This window comes from Danio rerio, chromosome 20 (genome assembly GCF_052040795.2).
Source record: "Danio rerio strain M-AB ecotype USA chromosome 20, GRCz13ab, whole genome shotgun sequence".
NCBI lineage: Eukaryota > Metazoa > Chordata > Actinopteri > Cypriniformes > Danionidae > Danio > Danio rerio.
In genome coordinates, this window is record NC_141040.1 from 53,354,942 (window position 1) to 53,377,500 (window position 22,559).

At 37.8% G+C, this 22,559-nt stretch overlaps 1 long non-coding RNA gene across 4 annotated transcripts in view; it reads left to right on the forward strand.

Moving 5' to 3' along the window:
* Positions 1–22,559, forward strand: part of LOC137488601 (uncharacterized) — a 234,019-nt gene that overhangs the window by 73,398 nt on the left and 138,062 nt on the right. For 2 of the 4 annotated variants that reach the window (XR_015519084.1, XR_015519085.1), the window contains one exon: positions 17,953–18,026. The exons of the other annotated variants lie outside the window; for them this stretch is intronic. This is a non-coding gene — a long non-coding RNA (uncharacterized LOC137488601). The remainder of the gene's footprint in view (positions 1–17,952; positions 18,027–22,559) is intronic. 4 annotated transcript variants of the gene reach the window in all.

Sequence of the window (22,559 nt, forward strand, 5' to 3'; positions counted from 1 at the left end):
ATAAAATCAGAAATTTTTAAAGTAAATAAAGTAAATCCAATAATTGTTTTTTTTTCTTTCTGTGATACACTTTAAAGAAAAGCATGACTCTAACCTACCTTTATTGCATTATCACGTAAAGCTCAAGTAAAAGCAACCTCTGATGAGATACACAAGACATATACGGACATGGACAATGTCAGTTCGCGGCCAGAATACCCTTACTTCCCATTACGGGAAACTCCAGGCATTTGCATAACCCACAAAGCATGCTGATGAACCGACATGCTTCCCTCCAAAATAGTTTTTCCATGCGCGACAAGACGTTTTCGTATGGGCTCAGATGTAATTCCTCAAAGTTCTCCACTGTCTGTTATTTTTTCCAATAACTCCCTTTTCCATGAGAAATCACGAGGAGCTACTCTGAAGACCTACAAATTAGATCGGTGCTGGGTTATACTTAAAGCATCTAATGCATAAAACAGGCTGTATATTAATTTCGGTGTGTTTTGATAAATGAAGTCATGCTGAAGGGTGAAGTGCGTGTGTGTAATCTTCACTGGAAGACCGTCATTATTCTCTCCTTCTACAATTTCATCTGAGATTACGACTCAGTCGCGCGAAATCTTATAATTGTAAGCATTAAGCACGGCAGCTCCGTTAAATACCTGCAGGTGTGTGTTTTAGGTTTCAGTCATGATGTTGCTAAGGTGTTCCTAGTAGTTTGTATAGACCCTTTGCACATTTCTGGGTTACTCTGTAGTGGAAGTCGAAAGCACAGTGAATGGGAGAGTATAACAAATCATCTTTTTACGATATTCATTCATTTTCTTTTCGGTTTAGTACCTTTATTAATCAGGGATATCGCCACTGTGGAATGAACCACCAACTATTCCAGAATATGTTTTATGCAGCGGATGCCCTTCTAGCCACAACCCAGTACTGAGAAACATCAAATTCACACACATAAGGCCAATTTAGTTTATTTAATTCACCTATAGCGCATGTGTTTAGACTGTGGGGGAAGCCGGAGCACTCTGAGGAAACCCACGTGAACACAAGGGGAACATGCAAACTCCACACAGAAATTCCAACTGATCAGCCGGGGCTCGAACCAATGACCTTCTTGCTGTGAGGCGATCATACTACCCACTGCGCCACCGTGTCGCCCTTTTTACAATATTATTTGAGGAAATAATTAAAGAAAAACTTAATAATATGAAGTATAATGTACTGTCAATATGGCAAAGAAAAAATATTCAGTTATTAAAGGGCATCTATTTTACCACTATTCAAGATTTCCGATAAGCCTTTTGTGTCTCCAGAATAACTCTGTAAAGTTTCAGCTCACAACTTATCAGATTATTTATTATACCTTTCTGGGTTTTGGATTTTCTGCTTTGAACACACTGTAGCTGTTTTTGTTGCCTGTGCCTTTATTGCTAGTTCTCACCGTCCACCGTTCCGACACGCCTGTCAGAGTGTGCCTCAATCTCCTCCTCGGCTGCATCAGATAAACAGCACAGTGACAGACATGAAGAGAGCAGATCTCGCTTGACGTTTGTGAGAAATACTACAGTAAGAACTTTCCCAATGATTATTTGATGTATTTGCTGTGAAGTTAAAGTCAAGCCTTACTGCAACGATGAGTCGCACGCAATGTCTTTACAAAGTTCGCGCACACACAGCATACACATTAGCGCCATAGCAATGACAAACGGCAGTGTGACGCGAGCTAACAAATGCCTTTAAATCTGTTAACAAAGCAGCATGCGTCACATTTTCAACGTGGCATTAGACGTGATATGAGAATATAAAGAGTTAGATACAGTACAAGAGGTTACAAGTAACAAAACACAATTAAATACATAATTTACAAGCTAGAGAAAACAAGGAGGCAACCATTTTATTCACACCTATTTACACTTGTTAAATGGAGAAAGAAACTTATCCATGATCCACTGATCCATGTATTGATAAAGTTCCTGTCGAGCTCTGAAAAAGTCCCATACATCAATAGTCTTTTCAGATTCATCCTTTAATAAACGGACTTCAACTGTATATATACATTTTTTTCAGCTTTTCTTTATCTAGCTAAATGACATACAGTAAAATAAATCTGCTCTTCCAGACTCCAGTGTGTCTTCTAAATGTAATACAGGATAGATTTTTTAGACTTAATGACGCACCAATGTGTAATATTGTGATAATTACAGTAATTATTTGAAAACAGACGTGCTAAAATAGTCTTCTACTATAAAAAATTATTTGTTGACTTGAAATAAAAATTGAAAAGGTGAGTACAATGAGCATCATTATAAAAATAAGCCAGCTTAACAGTTCCAAATTACAATGGGTATAATTACATTCTTTTGTTAAGTTAACTTGTTGCTTTTAAGGAAAATGTTTAACTCTTTTTTTTAAGTAACTAATCACTTTTTACAGTGTAAATCTACCCAATCTGGCCGACACCCGTCCAATAACCAACATTTCATCTCAATAAAAAGTTTTAAAACAATTTTATTCGGTAACTCTAGCTACTAATATAGTTTAATTAACTTCCTTGTAGTAACATTTGTTTTTAATTGTTATTCAAATGTATTAACCTGGCCATTTGAAAATTAACCTGGCTTTTAGCCTTGTGTAAGTCTGAAAATTCTTTCATAATGGTCTTTAAAGATTTTAAACTTGACTTCATGAAACTGGTAGAAATAAGTAGTTTGAACAAAAAACAAAGGTCATTGAGGGAAGCTAGTCACTTTTTAGTCCATTAATTTCTTGGGAATCGAATCCATGGCTAGCTTATATTGTTTCCTATTTGTCTGAGATATTCTCAATGCATCAAATCACTCACTCACTTTACTTTGGCTCCGTCCCTGCTTTATCAAGGGTTGCCTCAGGTGAATGAACCGCCAATAACTCTGGCATATGTTTTATGCGGTGGATGCCCCTCCAGTTGCAACCCAATACTGAGAGTATACACTAACTCACAAAACACTCTCTTACTCGCAAACGCTTATACATTTTATTTTGAGCCAATTTAGTTTAGTAATTTCTTCACACTGTGGGTTAAGGTTTGCAAACCCTCACTAACACATCATATCAGATCATCTTTACTTAGTATATACAGATCCCAATTGATGTTTGTTCCAGTCAGAGTAGAGATGTTATCTCCTATTACCTCGTGCAGTGTGCTCATTTGTATACTATGATGTACATTGATGTCGTAATGTATCCGGATATTCCTTTAATATCCATATTGTTTATATTGTATACATAACGGAAATGCATTAGGGGGTAGTGGGTCACTTTGTCACTGGCACTTCAGTCCCACTACATGATGTTTAGACATGTTTTAGTTTGTGTGTGATTCAGGAGAGCTGTAGGTTTGGATGTGATTTTGTATCCCTATCTAGAACATGCGTCGTAGGAGGTACGTTTTATTTGCAGTTTTTGTTTTCGCAAATCCGCCAGCGGCCACTGTGCTTTTTTTTTGCTATGGTTGCGCCATCTGTCCACACTACGCCAGAGTTTTCCACCGCCAGTACGCAGCCAACGATAATGAGGGCGTTCAGGAAGACAATAAAGTAGAAAAGGGACATCGTCCGTTGGAAAACCTGGACTGATGCACTGACAAAATACTTGGCGAAGGAAATGATCTCTTTCCATTCATTCATTCATTTTCTTTTCGGCTTAGCCCCTTTATTATTCAGGGGTCGCCACCGCGCAATGAACCGCCAACTTATCCAGCAAATGTTTTATGCAGCAGATGCCCTGCAAACTCATCACTGGGCAGCAGTCACACTCAATCATTCTGCCTAACCCTTCTAAATACAGTTGAAGTCAGAATCATTAGCCCTCCTAAATTATGAGACCCATCTAAATTTTCCCCCAATTTCTGTTTGACAGAAGAATGATTTGTAGACATAGTAGTTTTAATAACTCATTTCTAATAACTGAATTATTTTATCCTTGGCATGATGACAGCACATACTATTTTACCAGATATTCTTCCAGATACTTGTATTCAGCTTAGTGACAATTAAAGGCTTAACTAGGTTAATTGGGTTAACTAGGCAGATTAGGGTAATTAGGCAAGTCATTGTATATCGGTCATGGGTGTAAAAAGTACTGAACAATCCTACTCAAGTACTAATGCTGTTACTTGGCCAAAAATGTAGTGCAAGTAGAGTAAAAGTATCTGTTGTAAATATTACTCCGAGTATGGGTAAAAAGCAGACCTTTCAAAAGTACTCAAGAGTAGTGAGTATTGAGTATTACGCTGGTAAAAGCTGATGCATTTACATATAATTTGAGTATGTGTGTAAACGTAACATTCTGTAGTGCATTTAGTCATTAGCACACAGGCACACAGTATCAGAAGACGTTCATATTAGGTTTGATTTAGGTTGTTACTTCAAGTGACCAACATTCAATGTCTAGCCAGCAATGTTATTTTGATGTCAAATAACGACTTCAAATGATGTTGATATTTGGTTGATTTTAGGTTGTATTGGAAAGTGACCAAAATCCAACATCGAGCCAACATCTTTAACCAGTGTCATATTAAAGTCAAATACTGACATTAATTCATCAGGTATGGCAACCAAAATCTTACGTCTGATAGACGTCATATTGGTAACGTCCACAATTTCAAGCTGTAACATCATTAGACGTTAGAGGCTGGACTTTGGTGTCAGCCTGATGTTGGGGTACAATGTCAATCTGACTTCCTCCCTCATCTTTTCATCAGTGATATGCATCTAAACAGTTTCTGGGTCAATGCGTGTAGAGCTTTTGGACAGCTTCTTTTGGACACTTTTAATGCTTCCAAACCTTTTGCTGCATTTATAAGTCGTCTTGAGATTGTTCACTATGATGCGATTTACCTTCTATGTGCGATATGATTGGACAGGAATGACAGGACTGATTTTTCTAATCCCCATAGACAATAAAAATAAAGTAGTGACTGCAGGTTGAAGGAAAGTAGTGGAGTAAAAGTACCAATACAGCACTAAAATGCACTCAAGGGAAAATAAAAGTACACATCTTTAAAAACTTCTTTGTAAATTACAATTTCGAAGAAAAAATACTTAATTACAGTAGTTTAAGTATTTGTAATTAGTTACTTTACACCACTGATAACGATGGTTTGTTCTGTAGCCAATAAAAAAAAAAAAAAAGCTTAAGGGGGCTAAAAATATTGACCTCAAAATGGTGTTTTAAGCCCCCTTTCCAGTGCACACGACATTTGGACACGACTGTTGGAATACGCCCCCTTGTGGCAATCGCACAGAATTTTCAGTTCTGATGTGCACCATTGGAGAGGAGCTGTTCTCGCAGTATCCGAAATAAAGGAGTGCAAAAGCAATTCCTCGTGGTTAAATGAATGAATGAATACTAGAAACTCAGACCGCTAAAAATATTAGAGGTAATGTGAAGACAACATAAAATATATATATATATATATATATTTTTTTTTATTACTTTATTACTTACATTTATGAATAGATTTTTTTATTATTATTATTTATTTAGACTTTTTCTGATTAAAAAATTAAATAAATAACCAAATAAAGTTCTATTTCTTATCTCGCGCACATGGACCTGCTTGAACAACACTGGAATACATCACATCCGGTCGGCTGGTCGCATATGATCTAGTCGCAGCAGTTAAAATTTTTTAACCGATTCGCAGCTCAATTCGGATCCGAATTTTCCGCATACTGAGATGATCGGAACTCCACGCAGCTTCCAGACTACTCTCCATTAGAAATGAATGACTTCCGGTCTGTCGTTTGTCATGTGCAGTGGAAAGGAGGCTTTAAAACGTTTTAAAACTGCTTTTATTCCAGCCGAAATAAAACAAATAAGACTTTCTCTAGAAGAAAAAACATTATCAGACATACTGTGAAAATGTCCTTGCTCTGTTAAACATGATTTGGGAAATATTTGAAGAAAAAAATTAAATAAAATAGATCAGGTCAAGTAATTTTGACTGTATATTAACATAAGTTATTTATTTATTTATTTATTTTGAGATTGAATGTTCTTTATTTTGTAGACACTTCATAGCCAATATAGGAAAGTCGGAGAAAGTGTTTGAAAAAGCATGTTTGAAAGCCCTCATTAATTTCCCAATTCCCTTTGCTGCGGCAGAAATTACACAATATTTATCTGCAGCGCTGCTTGTGGGAGTGATGTATGAGCGCACTCGTTTTAGGCTCTTTGTGTACGACTTTACAGCTCTCATTGGTGCATCTCTTACAACATTGCGTGCGGCTCTCTGGTGAATATATCTGTTTGTTCAATATTTTCTGTGCAGTGATATTTTCCATAATAGTAGCTCTGGAGGCTTCTATCATTGGCCGTCTGCCGAACGCATCGCTCTCTGACAGGAAGAGAATATCTGCGGCTCAGCTGTCGTCTTTCTAGACATAACATAAGCTCGCTCAGATCTGTCGGATTGGCTGAGCTTGGAGAAACGAAGGCCACGGTCACTCTGTAGGCGTTCAGGGTTTATTCTCTCTGCCTCTGGAGATAACTGATCACAGCACACGCGATGCATAAACCTCCTGCTTCATGAACGCTGACTGGATTTCCCTTACGTCTGTTTCTAATGTTTAGTGGGTCTAGTTGATGATATGCATGTGAGCTCGCCTTACTGATATTTCTATCATATGCAAGCACTTTTGATAGGCTCTGACTTTAAGATCTTCTTTTTCTAGATGTGAAATCTGTGGTATAGGGGACGTATTATGTAAAAAATAAATTTTATTAGGGTTTTTTGTGGCAACAGTCTGTAAATATAGCCAGCCTGCAATGGTAAAAATGTATTAATTGTATTTTTTTTTTAATCACACTTGACAAACAGTCTGCAGAAACACTTTGATTGGCATTCTCTTTTTGTACGTGTCATCAGAGGGGGAAAGCCCCGCCCACTAGTGACCATTTCTTCCTCATTAGCATAGGACGTTTGTTTTGTTTTTGAATCTGCCGTTATGCTGACACACAACCCACATAGCAAAATATCTCCGGCCCAGATCACAAGTAGCTTTTGCTTGGCCCACCAGCTGCAGTGAATTAGGATACATGACTGGACCAAGTCTGGCTTCCAGACAAGGGCCGTATATGGACCATATCTGGGCCAAGTTAACTACCCATAACTGAGCCTGAACTGGGCCAGATATGTTTGTGTGTCACTACTGCAATGAAACCCAGGAATCATTGCGCTTTAGGTGTGCAATGGGCATGCTTTTTCTTGAAGCGACCAGGGGTGCATTTCGCAAAAAACGACGTAACTCGGGGCTGAACTATCATAGAACGATGCATCGTTTGGGAAAAGAACGATGTAGTGACGAGTGGTTCCCAAAACCCGTAGTTTCTCTGTCGCAGATCCATCGCTTGAACCATGTTAGTTATAACGTAAAATGCCCATAATGATGCTCTAAACTAGGTGGAGGAACTACTTCTATTGAGAAAAACTCATAATTGTTTTGCAAATTATTTTTGCCATAAGGCTGTGTTTAAAATGTTATCAATGTTTTTTAAAATTCAGCTTTTATATCACAGTAATAAATTATACATTTTAAAACATGTTCAAATAGAAAAGTCTTATTTAAATTATTCTTATATTAGCAGGGTTCAACGCTAAGGACTTTTTTACATACATAGATGCATACACACACACACACACACACACACACACATATATATATATATTTATGTATATATATATATATATATTATATGTATGTATGTATGTATGTATGAATATATACATATATATATATATATATATATATATATATATATATATATATATATATATATATATATATATATATATATATATATATATATATATATATATATATATATATATATATATATATATATACACATGTATACATACATGTATGGATGTATGTATGTATATAATTTAACTGCAGTAGTATGTATAATTTAAATATACATTTATTTATTTACAGTACCGGTCAAAAGTTTTACAAAATTTTTTAATGTTTTTTTTTTTTTTTAAGGAAAATTATTCAGTTTATTAAGGCTACATTTATTAAATGTAATTTTATTTTATTTTATTTTTTTTTTTAAATATTTAATAATGATCGCAACAATAATATTTAATATCAGTGTTTTCTGAGGATGATGTGACTCTGAAGACTGCAGTAATGAAGCTGAAAATTTATCTTTAAAATCACTGGATTAAATGATTAAATTAAATGATAAACTACTTTTGAACATATTATGTATTATATTATGTATATATGTTATTTTATAGTGCAACATTTCAATAAATGCAGTCTTGGTGAGCAGGAGAATGTTATTTCAAAATATTTAACAATCATACTGACCCTGAACTTTTGGCCAGTTGTGTATGGAATATGTTATAAGCGGAAGTGTGCATTTTAATTTTAACACCCCACAGACATCGTCACCAAATATAAATCAGAGAGGTCAGACTCTCTCATACAGAGCCTCAGTCATTTCAGTTGTCAGGTTTAAGTCTATCTATTGAATTAATCAATCCATTAAAGAAATGTTGGCTAGAATTCTCCAATATAGGTTTAAATTATAGAGAGACCGATAAACCGAGACTGCATCAGATCGCGAAGCAGATCTTGTTGATCACTTCCGCACTGACAGCTCAAAAGAATGAACAAAACAACAGGCCTAATACAACATATTATAAGATTAAAATATGGAAAAATGATCAGATGGTAACTTCGGTCAATTTTCCTAACAGATAAACAGCTCTCTGTAATAGTTCAGCATGCTTTCACTTGACATCAGTCTCATCTCATCATTCTCTCTTCGTATAGCCATATATATGGTTATTACACAATCATAATACACTGTGATATAGCCTGGGTTGTTAGTTTGTTGCATTGTTTTGTTTTCTCACTACAATCGATCCACTCAATAGAGCAGAGACCATCACATTCAGGCGATCTAGGACTGATTGATTTGGCAGAGATGCGAGCGCGATTGCTGGATTCACATATACCAAACAAACCAGATTCAGAAACATACGTCTATGAAAGCACCCAAAGATTTTATTTGCACGCAATTGACAGATTATCGCAGCCAAACTTTTGTGACAAGGCTGCACTGGCCCGATTGGGCCAGTAACATTCTGTACACTGGCCTGAGCGTCTCGCATGCTGGCCCCGGGCCATCGGGCAGTCCTTATTGTTGAGCCTTGTATTACAGTTTTTGAATGTTTTTGAGCTTTTAAAGACATTTTAACATCAGAAAAAAATCTTTTTGATACAGCAATTTTAACTTCAAGCCATGATTATTTGTTTGATAGATTGTCTTTGAGATGTTTTGGACTTGTTAAAAAGCTGATACCCTTCTCCCACATTGTTTATAGCAACAAAACCATTCTCCGAGTTCTGAAATGGAACCTTGATTCCAAATCAAATTCCAAAAAAGCAACACCCCCTTTAACAAGTCAGTCTTTTTCCACGCCTCGTAGTTGTTAACGGATACATACAAGCAACATAAAATCACATTGAGGCAGTAAAATGCCATTTTCCCAGAAGTTTTACATCAGAGAACAGAATGAGGTGGGAATGAAAGCAAACATCATGGAAGGAACCATGAAATAACAACTCGCATGAATGCAGAGAATTTCTCTGGACCTCCCACATTAACAGAGTAGTTTTGCAGATCTGCTGCGGTATTGCTTCTTTTGAAGATTTTATTAAATCTGCAGTTAAATTAATCAGCCACACAATCTCATAATAACCAGATATTAAAAGAGTCACTAAACCAATACAAGTGCATCAGCATGAGCTGTTTTTACATCAATGTGAACTGAAAATGAAGTCATGTTATCTTTTTATGGCTGATGCAAAAGACACCGGGTAATTACGCCACAGAGACAATAAGGCAGACATGTTGATCTTAAATAATTTTACAGTGTTCGTTTATTTGGGTATAATTGTTGTTTGCAGAATTGTTGATGATCTGCGGTGTTCTGAAAATACGTTAATAGACTATAGCCTTGCCGGGCAACAGTACAATTTTGCTTTTGAGCGATGTCGAGTCAAAGCACCACGCATCCCGGCATTATAGATATAGGTAATTACTATTAGCTAATTATTATTATTATTATTATACATTAGTTGACATAATGCTTTTTTAAACAAGCAATTTTTTTTCTTTCTCTACATGCGTGTGAAAGAGAAAATGAACAGAGAAAATAAACCGACAAATAATATGCGGCTCACTTTGCATGCTGATATGCCCATTTGTTTAATTAATTTATTCAAACATGAGAGTGTTTTACATGAAGTGGCAGATGGTTAAATATTTGTAACATAGCCTGTAATAAATAATAAATAGCCTACTGATAAAGTAAGTTGAGGTGATCACAAGTTCACAACTGTGAGGTGATGTACTGTGAGGTGATGTGCTCCACCGGCAGGATAATCGTAATATTATTTTGCTGTTTTTCATATGCGCACGTTTAAGATTTGAGGTAATAACATCGCCATGATGGTCAAAGAAATCAAAACATTATTTTCACCCCAATGCAATTTAATCGGGCACTAAAGGCTACAGAATTAAATTTTTATATTTGCTTTTTGAAGCCTATGACTTCTCACCATGTATCTTTTCTAAAGCATTCAGTATAGTGTAAGAGCATGTTTATTACCAAAAAAACTAAATCCAAATTATATTTTAATTGAACACATTACATCACATACAGTAAGCTACGCCTGCAGAACAGTCTGTTTAGTATTGTGAAAAGGCAAAGCTGAATATCTGTGGTTAAAGTGCCACTCAGCGGTCAAATGCTGCTGGCGCACCAATTACCGCCGTCGCCGAGGTATGAATGACGGCAAAAGGAACACATTGAAGTAGTAACATCTGTACGTAATGCAAAGTGATAAAGTTCTATGCCCAAAACCTTTTTTGAGAGCTCTGTGAGTTTCACAGGTTTCCTAAAACAATTATTTTTCATTGTAATAGAGCTGCAGAAACCATTGCATAAGCACCCGCACACATACAAAACATACAACGTAAACAGGTCAACTGAAAACACATGTATTGCTGAAACGTAACGTTAATATAGGATGCATGGAAGCATTTATATCGGGAGAAGCTGCATCAACAGCTTTACAAACTGAGGTTTATCCTCAGATTTTGTTTCTGGTAAAAAAGGATCAAAATTGATTATTTAGTTACGATTTTGATTTCACTCTGTTTTAATATACACTCACTGGCCACTGGCCACCTTACTAGTACCGGGTTGGACTTACTTTTGCCTTCAGAACTGCCTTAATGCTTCGTGGCATAGATTCAACAAGGTACTGGAAACATTCCTCTGAGATTTTGCTCCATATTGACATGATAGCATCACACAGTTGCTGCAGATTTGTCGGCTGCACATCCATGATGCAAATCTCTCATTCCACCACATCCTAAAGGTGCTCTATTGGATTGAGCTCTGGTGACTGTGGGGCTATTTAAGTACAGTGAACTCCTTGTCATGTTCAAGAAACCAGTCTCAGATGATTCACGCTTTATGACATGGTGTGTTATCCTGCTGGAAGTAGCCATCAGAAGATGGGTAAACTGTGGTCATAAAGGGATGGACATGGTCAGCAGCAATACTCAGGTAGGCTGTGGCGTTGACACGATGCTTAATTGGTACTAATGGGCCCAAAGTGTGCCAAGAAAATATCCCCCACACCATAACACCACCACCAGCAGCCTGAACCAATGATACAAGGCAGGATGGATTCATGCTTTCATGTTGTTGATGCCAGATTCTGACCCGACCATTCAAATGTTGCAGCAGACATGGAGACTCATCAGATCAGGCAACATTTTTAAAAAATCTTCTATTTTTCAATTTGGTGAGCCTGTGTGAATTGTAGCCTCAGTTTCCTGTTCTTAGCTGACAAAAGTGGCACCCGGTGAGGTGTTCTGCTGCTTGAGTTACTGTTGCCTTTCTATCAGCTGGAACCAGTCTGGCCATTCTCCTCTGGCATCAACAAGGCATTTGCGCCCGAACTGCCGCTCACTGGATATTTTCTGTTTTTCAGACCATTCTCTGTAAACCCTAGAGATGTTTGTGCTTAAATCCCAGTAGATCAGCAGTTTCTGAAATACTTAGATCAGCCTGTCTGGCACCAACAACTATGCCACGTTCAAAGTCATTTAAATCACCTTTCTTCCCCATTCTGATGCTCGGTTTGAACTGCAGCAGATCTTCTTGACCATGTTTACATGTCTAAATGCATTAAGTTACTGCCATGTAATTGGCTGATTAGAAATTTGGGTTAACAAGCAGTCAGACAGGTGTACCTAATAAAGTGGCTGTTGAGTGTATAATTCCCACTATTAACCAGGGGTGCCCAAACAGTTTCTTATAAAGGGCCAAAATCCAAACTTGATTGAGAGATGGGCCGAATATAAACCAAACTGAATAGATCACACCATATATTAAATTTGCCTTGAGTAAGTTCCTTATTAATTTAGTAATATTTCAAAATAAAAATGTTGCTTTAAATCACATTATCTAATGCAGTATAATTTTTTACATTTTGTAATGAACTTATTACAGTAAAAACATAAACAATCTCATTCGTAATATAATGGATATAACACAATGTTGAAAACACTAGTCGGCCTGCTTCTGCCTTTGCCTTCATTTGCTCGTCGATGCCTTGTGCGTTGCTTTTAGTCCAGGAACAGTTTTTACATTTCAAAACTCTGATTCGTTCACAACATTTAATTGAAACATTAACTTTTTTTGTAGCTCAGCAAAAAAGCTAAGAAACGAAGGGTTACGTTAAAACCGAAATAACGATTTTTATCTAACGTATTCACCCCAACCACCTCCCCGTCATTCTCCCTCTTATTTCAGAAGGGATGGTGGGCCAAATCAAAGGTTACTATGGGTCAACTTTGGCCTGCAGGCCATACTTTGGGCATTTCTAGCTCAATAAACTACTAATTATCTGCTTATTAATCGTTAGTACTTTATTTAGGTGTAGAGATGTTGAATAAGATCATACTATGCTATTAGAGAGTTAATATATATTAATAATAATTGGCAGGTAGTAAGCCAGTAGTAAATGGTATGAATTGTTACTTAAACTAAATCAAACAGGCTTATAATGAAGGTAAACATACAGCATGCAAAGCAAAAAAGTACATTCAAACTAAATGTTTTACTTTGACATAGTCAACTGCAATCCGAATTGATTTAAAAGAGGTGATAATGAGACATTGCTTTAAGAAACTAAATTACTTTCAGGAGTTACAAGTTATTGAAGTGAACAATGCAATGCATTTACCAATCAGTCCAATCACACATAATACTAATTGAACTCTTTGTAGAATGGGAAATGGTTTTGAGTTGAGCACATTGGGAAGTTTATGTCCAGTCTATACAGCTTTTCCCCCCAAACTCATGCATGTAAAGAACACATTTTCTCCCAAATTTGATGGAAACAAGCGGATGCATTTGGACGTAACACAGTGCCAGCTGTTAAACGTGATGAGGGCTATGGGCAGATACCTTATAGCTCTCTTTATGTCAAATGATTGCTGTGTACGCTTGTGTAATGGCCTCGAATGAATATGACATCACTTTTATAAGCCCAGCTGCATCCTACATTATGAACTCTATTCCCTCATGATGTTCAGGAGTTGCTGTAGAAACGCCTTCAGTCACTCAGCACCTCTAAAACCACTGCTACGTCAACATAACCTCAACCTACTTCATAATCATCTCTGGTTCACCTGCGAAAATTACCAAAATATTTTGTATTATTCATGTTAGACCAGTAGGTGGCGATATGATTTTGTAACTTTGTGATTTTGAGGAACGTTGCAATTCTACTAGGTACTGCAATTCAGTACAAATCAATACTGAAATTTTATTTACGTCCGTTTTCCGCAAACATTTGAGCACTGTTGAGCGCATTCCTAAACAGCGCTGATCATTGGCTGGTCATTGTGTTCACATGCTCAACAGAAATGACTGTGATTGGCCTTGAAGGTAATCAGTTCAACCAAACTCACCGCTGTTTAACCACAGATATAGGGACACAGGTGTTAGATGTATGTGCGTGTGTACACTGGGTGGTCAACATCCATTTCTTAAACCCGGTCAGAGGTGAACAGGCAACATTGACGACAGTATGGTCTGCACATTGATTTATTCAATCCCATCTTCAAACAGTTTACACATTTAGGAGTGCATTTAGATTTGCGTATTTGGGTGCATTTTTGTGTGTGTGTGGTTTCTGAAATAAAACAATACCAATAGATTAAACAAAGTTCTTAAACAAATGTTCTTGAATGACAATAAATAAACATTACTGAATGGGGAATGATACAAGGTAATTCCGCTAATGGCCACTAGGCGGAGCTCTTGTACCAGTTATAACAAACAGCAGCCATGTAAACTCGCTACATGTTGTATAATCTATCAATACAACTTGCTATACATCACATAAACGGATTTCAGTATCTTTGAATACTAATTATAAATGTATAAACACCTTATAGTTTCAACTAGCATTATTTGTATAAGTATGTGCTGTAAACATTGATTTTAACAGTCTATTTATACAGATCTATCAAGCAAACTCTTTTAGCTAAGGCATCTTAAAATACTGAGGTAGAACAAAACAGTATATATTAGAAAGTATACATATACACACTTTTAGCTAACAATAAATAGTAATTTGAACTTACATTCTCATGAACGCACACACATCAACAAACTACCGTCTGTCTCATTGCAGCACTGGAATATTCTGAGAACCGAACATGTCTGGGCACGTCCGTAACTCCACCCACATGTGACGTCACACAGTTATCAAAATGAGAGTTCAACAGGGATTTTATACAACAGGAGTGTTTCAAAGTCACGTCGACTAGCTAGCTTGTCTACAGCCGCCTTTCCACTGCACACAGAATTTGGACATGACTGTCAGAGTACACCCCCTTGAGGCAGTCGTACAGAATTTACAGTGTTGTCGTGCACCATGGGAGAGAAGCTAAATTCCCATGGTGTCCGAAATAAAGTGCAACAAGAGACTTAATTCTCTGTGTGTTCACCATGATTGAATAGATGAATGAATGAATACTAGAAAGTCATAGACCGCTAAAAAAAGATAATGTTTATTGCTCATTTATGAATAGAAATGTTTTTAATATAAACATTTTTATTATTCAAAAAATAAGGAAAAAAAACTCCTATTTCTCATCTCGCCTGCACAGACCTACTTAGGCAACACTGAACTACATGATATCCGGTCGGCCAGTCGCATACTGTGTAGTCGCAAGAGTTCAAATATTTCAACGGATCCGCAGCTCAATTCGGATCTGAATTTTATGCATACGGAGATGATCGGAACTCCACACAGCTCCCGGACTACTCTACATTGGAAATGAATGACTTCCGGTCTGTCGTTTGTCATGTGCAGTGGAAAGGAGGCTTATGAGCTGACATACGAGTGATCCACTGATGAATTGCGGCTATAAATGCTCCAGTGTCCTTTTATCTGTGTTTACACTCAGTAAACAGTGCGGTGAACTGATGACCTTCACAGCCAATCACAGTCCTTTTTGTTGAGCTTGTGGCAAATCAGCGCTGCTTAAGAGCGTGCTCAACAGAGCTCACATAGTAGCAGGAAATGGACGTTTTTAAAATTTCAGTATTGATTGGTAACCAATTCCAGTATCGCGACAACCCAAGATTCTACTCTATGTAAATAGAGTCCTGTACACTCTCAGAAATAAAGGTAAGCGAACAGTACCTTTTCAAAAGATACAAATTTGTACCTAAAAGGTCCATATTAATACCTCGAGGGTACATATTGCTACCTAAAAAGTACAAAAGTGTTCCTCTTAAAAATTTTTGGGTGCTAATATATACTTTTGAGGTACCAATATGGACCCTTCAATTACAAATGTGTACCTTTTTTAAAAGGAACCTCCCCAGTGACAGCTGGCGTACCTTAATTTCTGAGTGTGTAGTAAATGTTGCTGAATTAATGGTCAAAAGTAATGCAACACCTTTTAACCTTTTCCAAAGTTTGTGTTTCCAGTCCTTCAAAATAGAGTTATGATCTACTTTAACTGATAAGACACACCCTGAAAATAAAAGATTTACCTTTTTTTAAAGGTAAATGGTTGCAAACAATTGATATAGGCTGAATTTAAACAAATTAAGTTGAACTTTACTAAATTTAACTTGTTCGTTTAAATTCAACCCATATAAATTGCTTGCAGCCACTTACAGTACCTTAAAAAATTTGGTAAATCCAATGAATCTTTTTTTTTTTCAGTGCATAAAAGTTTGATTTTTAAAACTAATGTTATCCAGGCCAATGTTAAACCCAAATTAAAAGATGCAGCATGTTCCTTTCGACTGTCTGAATCAGCCAGTGGTGTGATAAATAAGGTCAAAAATGATGCATCTCGTCCACCAGATGCAAATTCAATCACTGCTATTATGTAAAATCCCTTGAAGGTGGGAGGGTAGAAAGATTTACATTTACTTAAGAGAGTTGAAACTCCCTGCAATTCGTCAAGCGGAGCCTCTCAGCTGCCTGCGTCCTGACGCTGAGCACTTTTACATGCTTTGAGGAGGATTATCTATGCACTTTAATCAGTCCAGCGCACAAATCCTGTCTGTCTGTCTCCTTTACCTCCTACTTCCCTTTCAGGGGCTGTTTATCTTGCAGTTTTATGGGAGAACAGGGCATTCCTAGAGGCTAAAATGTTGGTTTTCTTCCCAAATGGTTGCTGAAAGTGACTTTATCACACAGAGGATCACATGAGCTTTAGTTTTGTGTAAATGAACCTTGCTGGGGTGCGTTTAACAAACAACAACATTAACTAATGGCTTCACTACCATAGTCAATGCATCGTCTGGGTAAAAAACGATGTAGTGACGAGTGTTTCCCAAAACTGTTTTTCTGTCACATTTGATGGTTATAACGTATAATAATGAAGCTCTAAATGAGGGGATTAACAATTTCTTTAGAGTAAGTGCTCAAAATTTTGGTGCAAATTATCGGCAGCTCCAAGTGGGCTGCAGAAAGCTGGAGTTTTTAGTTATTTAACTACTTTCCGCCTGGATTTTGCCTACCCAAATTTAAAAGCTTCCCAAATCCACATGCAGAGGTGTAAATGCAAAGATTTGGTATCATTTTAAAGAAAACCCTTTGAATTTTCATAAAACACTCTTGAAAGTGTTTAAAATATCTGTATATGTCATCTGTGTTATAATAAACACCTAAAAAAAGTTTTTTTGTATTTTTTAAAAACGCTTTTTGTATTTTTTTTTATAAACTCAAATTTGAAAGTGTACCTTTTAGGTTCTGTGTGGTCTAGCGTGCTGTAACTAATTTTGGTGGTTCCTGCACATGTCTGTAATCATAGGAAAAAAGAAAAATGTCTCTACCATAATCTATGCAAAAGTTATTGTATTCCAACTGATGAGAGGTGCTGTATCTAAAACCTAACTACTACTTTAATAACTATTAATCACAACCCAGGCTCATTTTGAAAATGTAGCCCTATGTACATCTCTGGAAACTGCCAAATATGTCCCAGGACCTAAGTTTTTTTTTTGTTTTTCTTAACAGTTTTTGTTTTCACAAATCCACTAAAAGCCACTGTGTATGTTTTTTGAGATCTCAAATTTCTCTCACGAGTGCCATTCGTGCCTGCTGTTCTTGCGTAAATCCACCAGAGGCCGCTGTCGACTGACTGAATGATTGACTGACTGATGGACTGACCCATCCTCCACCTTTCCTGAACCCAACCAATAGTTTTCAAAAGCAATCCAGAAAAAGAAAAGCCCTCACCTGATTTTTACCATGTTTTCAGATTTGGCCAGATTCTCACCCTGCTACTTACTTGATTGTTTTATTTTTTGGCTTTTGTTTTTGTCTTACGTGCTCTCTGGAGGCGTTCTCCGACAGACTTGAACCTCGTCATCGAAGTCAGCTCCTCTCGGTGTCTCAAGTCCACCGACGTACAAGGTGAGCCACTGGACAAACTAGTAACAGGGGAAAAAACATCCATATGGAGGTGAGGAGTCAGCTGGTTAGCGCGAAAAGGAACGGCTTTATACTGCCCCTTGGCAGTCGTTTTAAAGATGAATTTCAGCCATACGTACTTCTGGCTACATAATTCGGAATCTCCAAAAATGTAAATTGGGCTATGTTTTCAGAATGAGCCTATATTGCAACAATCCCTAATAAATAACAGCAAATTAAGTTTATTTAGGCAAAATTCATAGTTATCGGTTCATTAAATAGCGAGAGTTGTACCTCAAAAGAAAGCAGGAATAATTTTTTCACGTTTTGTTATAATTTATTGATGAGGATGAATCCTGAATGAATTAGCTGATTTGAATAAATAATTTGAATGACTGATTCAGCGAATCACTTATAAATACAAGGCTCTCACCAGTCACCACCCATTGGAGCCTTTAACGCCCAGGCCAAAAACCAGCTAAGATAATATCATAAAAATACTGGTGGTGGTTGTTAAAAAAAGTGCATAAATCAAGATAAAGTAATTTTTTGGTCAATTTCACACACCCCTAATGTGAACTCAAATGTATAATTCTGCAACCAAGCCCCAAAACAAACCCATAAGTTGTTTCGTAGTGTGTTTTTCCACACAGTCATCAGAACCGAAGGTCTTCAAGTTCACGAACGGCCCAAAAGTGTTTGTTATGGCATATTCAATGTTATTATGTATGGAAAGTATCTGAACGTTTTTGGATGCACATAACTGTGTTCCCTTCAAACCCCATTCAATATCCTGGGAAACTACCTATATCCTCCATTTACGCCTCTTTTTTTCCAATCGTGGTGAAGGTGTGCCAATGGCTTGAAGGCGAAAGCATGCATTCACTAAATATCCCTCAGCCAGGAAACAAAGCATGATAATAAGCGTATTTCAAGCCATGTACTCATTAAAATTTATGCGGCAGATGTATGTTTTTATGAGTTCTGGAGCATAAAGGATGCACACACACACACACACACTTGAATACTACGAATGCCACTGCTGGCTTTGGCCTTTTGTTGTGTTTACTATTAAAGCTAAATGAGTGATTTATTTACTTGCGTCAAACAAATCACTTTTACGAGAAGTAAATGCGAATGTGAAAATGATGCGGATTAAAACATGGAGCTTGGTGTAAGGTTAAACTCTCTGATGTCTAATTTGCAGAAGTGTTCACACGTTAAGCAGGAAACACAGTAAAACAGTGTACTCCAATCCTACCGTTTCACAGATTTCACATAGAGTCAGATTTTTTGGGGTTTTAAAACCAATCCAGGCTCAACGTAGTCCCGTGGACGTTTCTGGAGGATGCGAAATACGTCCTGGGAGGTACATATTTTTGCAGGTTTAGTTTTCGCGAATCTACGAGAGGCTGCTGTGTGTGCTTTTTTTGTATGTCAAATGTCTCTTGTGAGTAGCGTTCGCGCCCGCGCTGTTCTCTTGTAAACCTACCAGAGGCGCTGTCGACCGACCGTCTGACTGACTGAATGATTGACTGGGCGACTCGCCAATCGACTGACCCACCCTTCTCCTTCCCTAAACCCAATCAATTTTACCATTTGACCGGCCCACCCGCTTTCTTCCCTAAACCCAACCGACTGTTTACAAAAGCTGTCCAGAAAAAGAAAAGCCCTCGTGTGATTTTTATCACGTTTTCGGATTTTACCACCTGTTGTTCACTCGTTCATTTTATTCTTTGAATTCTATTTTTGTCTTACCTGATATCTGGAGTCGCTCTTTACCGGCCTCGAACCCCGGTCCTTGTGGTCAACTCCTCTCTGCGTTTCAAGTCCGCCGACGTACACGACAAACATTAAGTGTGGTTTATTTATAAACTAATTTCGAGAGGATCACATGCTCATGATTGAACACAGCTGGTACTGCATTAGCTCTGTATATTTGCACCAATCAGATGAATACTGACCCACTATAAACTACCAGAGCTTTTTACTCCAGTCATCTTCGTTTTGAAGTATCCCCCCTTCCACCCCTACTCCTCCCCTTCTTTAATAGTCTGGCACTGGTGGCCGAGTGGGTTGCACTGTTGCCTCACAGCAAGAAGAAGTTTCTGTGCAGAGTTTGCATGTTTTCCCCGTGTTTCCCATGGGTTGTCCCCGGGTTCCCTACCAAAGACATACACCATAAGTAATTTGACTTAAAAATAGCATTGTGTGCGTCTGTAGGAATGAAAATTATCACATGCATTTGTTTATAAGATCTTTTTAACCAAAGATGGCTCACACAAACTCCAAAGGCAGATGAGGGCCTGGTGTGTGGACTTTGGGGAGTTTTACGAAGTGGTCACATGTTGATTGGTCAGTTTGAATGTCTCAATATTTGGGCTTTAGTCACATGGTCAAGAAAGATACAGAATAAGGGCCTACTCACACTATGCCATCCGTACCGTGCCCAGGCCCGTTTTCCGGATCGTTTAAGAAGCGTGAGTGCGCTGAATCGGGCTCAAGCACGGTTCACTTGGCCGGCCCTGGCCCGGTTGGAAGAGGTGGGCCTGAGCGCGGTTCACTTGGGCTTTGGCGCGGTACGCTTGTGTGTGAGTGCAAAACGCGCCAAAGCCCGAAACTGAAAGCGAGACGTGACTTTTAAGGGGCTGTTTCATATGGATTTATTAATCATTCTTACTGTTCAGTGAACGCAAACTGCCGTAGTTTATTAAAGACGAGAACTCCTCACAGCACGACAGCTGCACACCTTCAGCAGACCTCCTCATTCCTGCAGCACGATGACTTTATGATTGTTTATGAGCGCCAAAAGTGGCGGATCTGTCCGGCGAAATATCTGACTGCGTGTCACCGCATCCCTAAGGACTGTTTGGCGAAATATTTGACTGCATGTCACTGCATATCAAACCGACTGAAACAATATAACGAGAAATCTCCACTGTGCTGCTGAGTAAGAGAGCGCTTCTCACTGAACAGCGCAGCATCGATGACGTAAGCGTGCCGAGGCCCATATGTTGTGTGAGTGCGGGCCATCGGGGGAGACGGGAGGGGGGATAAGCGTGCTTTGGCCCGGTTCGAGGCAACTGTACCTAGTGTGAGTACGGCCTAAGTGGTACACTCGGGCTCTGTCTCTTTTCCTAGCCCTCTTTTCTGTCACTGCGCTGTCCTGCTCTGCTCCTCTCTTCCTCTGGAGTCTATCTTCTCTGCCTCTTTGATACCTATTTGCTCTCTTTTTCTCTCCCTCCCTTTGTCTCTCCTTCTATCTCTGGTAACTTTAATTTTACATTTAAGCTGGGTACAATTTATATCATATGTTTTAGCATTTCTTATTTTATCATTTTATACAGTTGTTTTGTAATTAATTAAGTTTTAAACATCAAGAATTATTGTCATTAAATCATCTAATTTTCAAGTATTTGTGAATGGCTTTTGATTTAACATCAACACTTAATTGCTCCATATCGCAATACAATACAGTCACATAATATCAACGCTCTCCCTCATTTATAGCTATTAATACTGCCCTTATTTCCATTTTTGGTTTGATATTGCAGAAGAATGGTTTGACTAGAAATATACAGTTTTTTTACCATCAATACTGATAACTTTTTAGTCACTCGGCAGAACTACAGTTCGAACCGCTGTGGTTAAAACCCATTCTTACACGTCCTTGTGCACTCGTCATTTTCAATTCATCTTTATTTTTATAGCGCTTTTGCAATGTAAATTGTGTCGAAGCACAAGATTTGAAGTTCTAGTAGATTGAAACTATGTGAGTCCAGTTTATGGAGTTAAAGTTCAGTTTAGTTCAGTTCAGTGTGGTTGGATGTTCCAAACCCTGAAGAGCAAATCCATTGATGCGCAGCTCCACAAGTCCCAAACCAAGCAATCCAGTGGTAACAGTGGCAAGGAACAAACTTCACCAATTGACCAAAGTGAATGAATAAAAACCCTGAGAGAAACCAGGCTCAGTTGGGCACAACCATTTCTTCTCTGGCCAAACTTCTTGTGCAGAGCTGCCGTCTAGGCGCTGGAGAACGCTGGACGTCCATCGTTTAAAAGCTGCAGGTTTGACTAGGTCACCGGCGGGTGTTTAGGCTGGCCCACAGGATCAATGTGCAGACTTGTCACTGGGGTCTTTCAGGAATCAGTCTCATGCTCTCCACTCTGAAAAAAAAAAAAATCTAAGTGACCGGACTACATTACACTGTAAAAACTTTTAAGCCACTTCAACAAAAAAAAAGCTTAGTACTAATTTCCTTTTGTTTTTTCTTGTTTACTCAACTTTTGAAAACATCAGCTACACTGACTGAAAATAGTTTGTCAGTGAAACAAAAAATGTTTAGTTGAGTCAACTTAACATTAGTAGTTTTCTGGAAATCTGCACCTGCAGCACAACAAATATTTTTTAGTTGTGCAAACTAAATATTTCTTTTCAGCAGGACTGAAATGACATAAGTTGAGTGAACAAGAAAATACAAAAGGAAATTAGTACTAAGAAATTCTATGTTATCAGAGCAAAAGTTGTGTTAACTG